The sequence below is a fragment of the Musca vetustissima genome, unplaced genomic scaffold (genome assembly GCF_032173495.1).
Source record: "Musca vetustissima isolate MV318-11 ecotype Yass unplaced genomic scaffold, APGP_CSIRO_Mvet_v1 utg86186, whole genome shotgun sequence".
In the NCBI taxonomy this organism is placed as follows: Eukaryota; Metazoa; Arthropoda; class Insecta; order Diptera; family Muscidae; genus Musca; species Musca vetustissima.
The window spans coordinates 56,911-62,601 of record NW_026885979.1 but is presented as its reverse complement, the minus strand read 5'-3'; positions in this window follow the sequence as shown (position 1 = coordinate 62,601).

Here is a 5,691-nt window from a genome sequence, read left to right as displayed (position 1 = left end):
TATAGTACCTGTCAGTATATCTATGGTGGAGGGTATCCAAAGGTCGGCCCGACCGTACTTAACGCCTTTTCACTTGTTCAACCTAAATTGCTGTATATTTCTATATTGTGTTCTACCTGGTTATATAGTCTTCTTACTAGAACTTATCAATATTAGGCTACTTTTAAGGTTAGCCCTCATCAATTGCATTGGCTTTAATTTGATTGTTTAAATTTTTTTGAGTAAAAAATCTCCTTATGAAAAATTATTAATATGGATCCATATTTAGGCCCCACAGAGCGGTACCCTCCCCTTATTCGACATTTTGGGGACGTCGGACCCGCAACCGAATTGACTAAATTTTTTCTATTTTTTGTTTTGATGGGGTTTGAAATCTTCCTACTAAGATATAAATACTAATAATGTCCAAATTTGGTTAATGTAAATAACTGTAATTTCACATTGCGTACAAACATGAAGACAATTATCAAATTTCATCCCATTTGTGTACTTTTAACGGTTTATAATCTCATTCCTTATTCTGGCAGAATCCCAATATAAATGGGTGCCTTGCCTTTTCGGGAATCTAAAGCGGTTATAACTTGGCATTCGGGATTCCCGCTGAATAAAAAACTTGTTGTCAGAAAGTTCCAACATAATTCATGTTCATTATCGCTCTCATAAAATGTACAACTTAATTTGGTTTTTCATTTTCCCAAAAAAAAAAACAATCTACCAACAGACAATATCATAGTCACCACTTGAAGTACCCGAAATTTTTTTTAAGAAATTTGGAATGCACGACACATGCTGGATAGCATTGGAAAATCAAATTCATCGCGTGAAACATTGCGAAAATTCAATATGAAATCGAAATCGTTATTTTTTGCATTGAAACCAAAATTTTGTAAAAAAATTCCTAAGAAATTAAAAAATGCTAAAAAAAGTGCTAGGTGCTAGATCAATTTTTTTGGTGCTAAACGAGTTCAACAAGTGCTAAATCTAGCACTAAAGGTGCTAAATTGGCAACACTGTATATAGTTTCGTTCGATTTAAGGTAAATGGGGCATAATTGTCCCTATATATCTTTCGATTTGCATGAAATTTGGCATAGCGTACTGAATTAAGTCTGGCATAATGTGTGTTAAATTTCGTGAAAATTGGTTTAGATTTAGATATAGCTCCCATATATATGTTTTATTATATTAAATAAGCTTTCGAAAATGAGAAAAATAAAAAATGGCTTAAAAAATGGATGACTTATGCTTGCTTTTGTATTGATTCTATGCATATTCTCTAAAGGAACTATTGGTCTATATCGTTTCCTCGTTAAGTTATTCGCGTACTCTTCGAAAGAAAAAAGAATAATATAAATCAGTTAGAAATAAAAGAAGTTATTCGTGTTTCAAATTGAAAACCTATGAAACCACGTTTTTCTCTACATTTACCGTTATAAAATTAATTTTTGAAGTGAACCAGAAAAAACAGTGGTATTTTAATGGTCCAGGGACTCCAACTAAGCAGAATTGGTACATTAGAACCCCTGAATACTTTTCGTGTCGCATAGTGTAATTTTTGGTAGTGAAATTTTTATGTAAGGAAAACCAAAAAATAGCAAGTTATGACCATTTTCATTGAAGAATGACCCATACTCGTGAAAATACAGGCATATGTTATTGATAATATTTTCTACAAAGTTTTGATATGCCATTAAAACCCGAAATAATAAATTACAGCCAACTCGTTTGTAAAACGTGCCGAAAATATTATATTGGGACCAAACAGGGATGGTCCGTGTGACGAATTTTTAGGTTTTCGACTGTCAAAAAGGTGTAAACGTCGAAAACGCCATATACCTGTATAAAATGTAATAAACGTAGTAAACGTCATTTATATCAATATTATCAGCATATACAGTTATTTTCCTTACTAGAACTGATAAAAATTTCTCATTGTTTTTGAGAAGAAAATTTTAAAATTTTATATCGATTTGAGTAAAGCATGCGTGATTCCCAAATTGATTAATGGAAATAGCTATTTTGTCAACAACTTAATGGATTTAGGTAGGTTTCCGACGTTTCTGACGTATGTATTATACGTCGGAAATGTATGTCATTTACGTCACTGTTTCTGACAGGCCATCTCTGGGACCAAAGCGTGGACCATTTTCAATGCCAAACATCGTAGGAGTAGTAGTAATGTTTATTTACCCCGAAACATGGACATTTTTGGTAGGGTTAATTGACACCCAATGAGAAATCCAAAATACTAAAAGTCGGTAGAAAAACGTACCTACTACCACCAAAATACCGAATATTGGGGGGTATCATTGTCTGTGGGCCACACCAAAATATGTATCAATTTAGGTTTTAGTAGGAACATTTTCTACCCAGTAGGAAATTACAAATTACAGCTGATTAGGTTGCAAAAGCCCAAGATTGCGAATAATGGGGGTGTCTATATAAATACTGAAATTTTTTGAAAGAATATCTCTAAAACTAAATTCCGACTAAGTCGATAGAAAAATACCGAATATTGGGGAGTACCACTGTATGGGGACTATACCAATACGAAATATCCTAGGAGTAGTAGCAAAGCACGCGAAGTTCAATAAAAAATATTGCAAGCTCTATACGGCCGGATAAGACCAAACCGACATTGAATTTTATTCTGATCAGATGATTGGAGCCTAGACCAAGAAAACATGACATTTTTGTTTGAATGTGTAAATTCGTAATGATTTCTTGTCAAACAATCCTACGGTGTTAAATGTTTATGCCTTGATGTCTGGTCTAATCTCTGACCTTCTACATGTATTATATTTCATTTTCATTATTACATCCTTGATATCCTTCCAATTTGCTAAAACATATCCCGATAATCAACAGTTGAAATATTAATTATTTTCTTCTAACATAAGAAGAAGACTACGAAGAGAAAATCATATTACAATAAAATACAGCTTTGCGACAATCGCAACAATTTTCTGGTAATAAAAATATCTGTTCATAAAAATTCGAGTCTTTGTTTCATTACTTTTAATTGTAATTGTCATGTCTGTCTGTCTCTCTGTGTAATCCGTTGTCCTCTGTGTGTAATATCAAATCCTCTTATATTTTTATTGCTGACATACTTGTCTATATATGTAAAGGGGAGTTCTGTCTCTCTCTCTGATTGTCTCACACTCAGCTCCTGATGTCACCCCTCCCGATCCATCTGTCTTTTGGCATTTCAATGTTATGAGGAAGTCTTTGTATAAAAATTTATGGTCACATTTAGTAACAAAATCAACAGCAGCTTAGTTAAGATGAAACTCAAATAAAAATATGAAGAGATGATGATAATAGAATAGTGAGGGTGGGCAAAATAAAAGAGGAGATATTGGGGGAGTAGAGAACATAATTTGTTCATAATTATATCCTGATTACTTAACGTACAGACGTAATATGTACGTACACACTACTGTCGTATGGGGTTAGATGTTGAAGTGGGAAAATAATAGTTTTTGATACCCTACAACTAAATGAGGGATTTTCCTGATTCTTCTTAATATCAAGAGAAATACATAATTTCTTCAGGGTTGTTAAGCACTTTGGGTATCGGAAGGCCTAAAGTTGTGAATTCACAAACGTTTACATATGACAAAACATGGACCTACATTGGAAATTGTCTGTTCGGGGATTTTTTTCTCCTTTGAGAATACCAAATTAAAGGCACTTAGATTGAAAAATTCGGCTAGGGCTAACATGGAGCGGCGTTTTTACCTAACATTGGCATTGTATTGAAGGGTCATAACCGTCTGGTACTAGGAGATTTCGATGCACATCATGAATTGTGTCGTTCCATGACCTAATTTCCTAGCAGAGCTGGACGAGCACCGTCGATCTCACCCAGTAGATCACGGGGTCAGGGAACTCACGTTGAAGGTTAATAGATTAGTCGCGAAAGCGGAATTAATTCTCGCGAATTTTGGTAAGAAGGATTATAGCACCTCAGTCACATTTAACGATGACTGATCCGAAGAGTAATTTGCTTAACATTAGTTTTCAATTGGAGAACAACAACCGTCTGACGCTAGGGGAATTCGATGATCTCCATGAATTGTGGCGTTCCAAGATCTAATTGAGTGTAATGGGTTTTGTCGACCCAGGGGTCAGGTAACTCCCGTTGCAGGTCAACAGATTAGTATCGTGTATAAGGTATTTTCTCGCCGAGGAGGTACCACCCCAGTTTACAATAGGTGATGTTACAAGTGTCATTCGTAGCGCTAAGGCATCCGAAACGCTGCGCCTTAACGGTATATCTTATGCTGAAACCGCTGGATGAGCCAGGAGTTTATTATCTGACTAAAGTCCGTAAATGGTCAATATACACCCACATCGTTACAGAAACCTGGACAATGGGCAGGGAGGTGCCTCTAATCACTTTTGTCAGCAGTAGAAAATAAGTCTGAGACATTACTCTTCTCCGGCATTAGGAAAAGCTATCTAGTTGCAGATGATCAGAATGGTTGTACGTCATATCCACACTCATATGATTCAAGGACTAAACACACCCTGTTTAAGGACATGTATAATACTTTACTCGGGCCAAGTTTGAAACCTTGGAAAATCAATTTTATGCACGTTTAGTTCCGGAAAATCAATCAGTCGTACGTGTAGTTCCGGAATAAGATAACCAAAGCCCGCTGGATGAAGCAAGGAATCTTACTCCAACCGAGAAATATAAAAATATCCGAGACGAAAGCTTCGGCCACAAGGTCCACCACATGGAATGCGTAGATTAAGTTGACAATGGAACACCATTCCGAATACTACCCCAAAATACTCGTGGTCACATTGGATAACATGTCGGTCGTAAGTTGAAAAGTAGGCAGCGCTTGGGTCAAACGAAGGAAAACTTCGACAGGAAGGAAAGAAAACTTCGACCATAACACATACAACCCATATACATGAGGAGACGAAAAGTAGGAACAGGGGCCTCAAGTCGCTTGCCGGTAGCACATGGGGCGAAGGTGCTGCTGTTGGCCTCTTTTAAAGCCATAGGTCGGTCTGGGGCCAGCTATGCGGCATGGTCCTCAAATACTAGTACTTTGCAAATGAGAATAAGGATACAAAGATCCTTCCCTTACGCCCTCTTATAAATATACTCTCCTTACATTACCTATTTGTGGGTTTCAGAGAGAAAAATCTAGAAGTGAAATGAGGCAGGATCGTGATTCGAAGTTCTCGGTTATTTAAAGGATTTAGATGCCAAGTTAAAAAAAGGAGTTGAGTCACATCTCAACGATAAAAGGCAGATCCTAGAGTGATGTAAGCACCGTTAAAGGTAGTCCCTGTTAGTAGGTTGTTCATGCTCTGAGCAATTCTGATAAGTTGGTTTTTATTCATCAATAATCCGAAATACCAAAAATATGGCTGGACTTTTACATAAGAGCTATGTGAAGACATACACCTGACATCACTCAAGAATATTCCATAAAAATTCAATTGTTTTATTTTTGCCCTTATATATCCACAACCATCTCATTTCAGAAATTTGGCGCCCAAGCCAAAACGCATCGAATTATTATCCTCGTTCGGCGTGCTCAAGTTAAACAGCACATTTTTAGAAAATTAATTAAACATATCTCTTATGAAAAACTGTGGGTAGAAATTTAAATTGTAGCGCCCGACATCATTAGGAAACGTCATCCTAATGGAGCTTGAAACA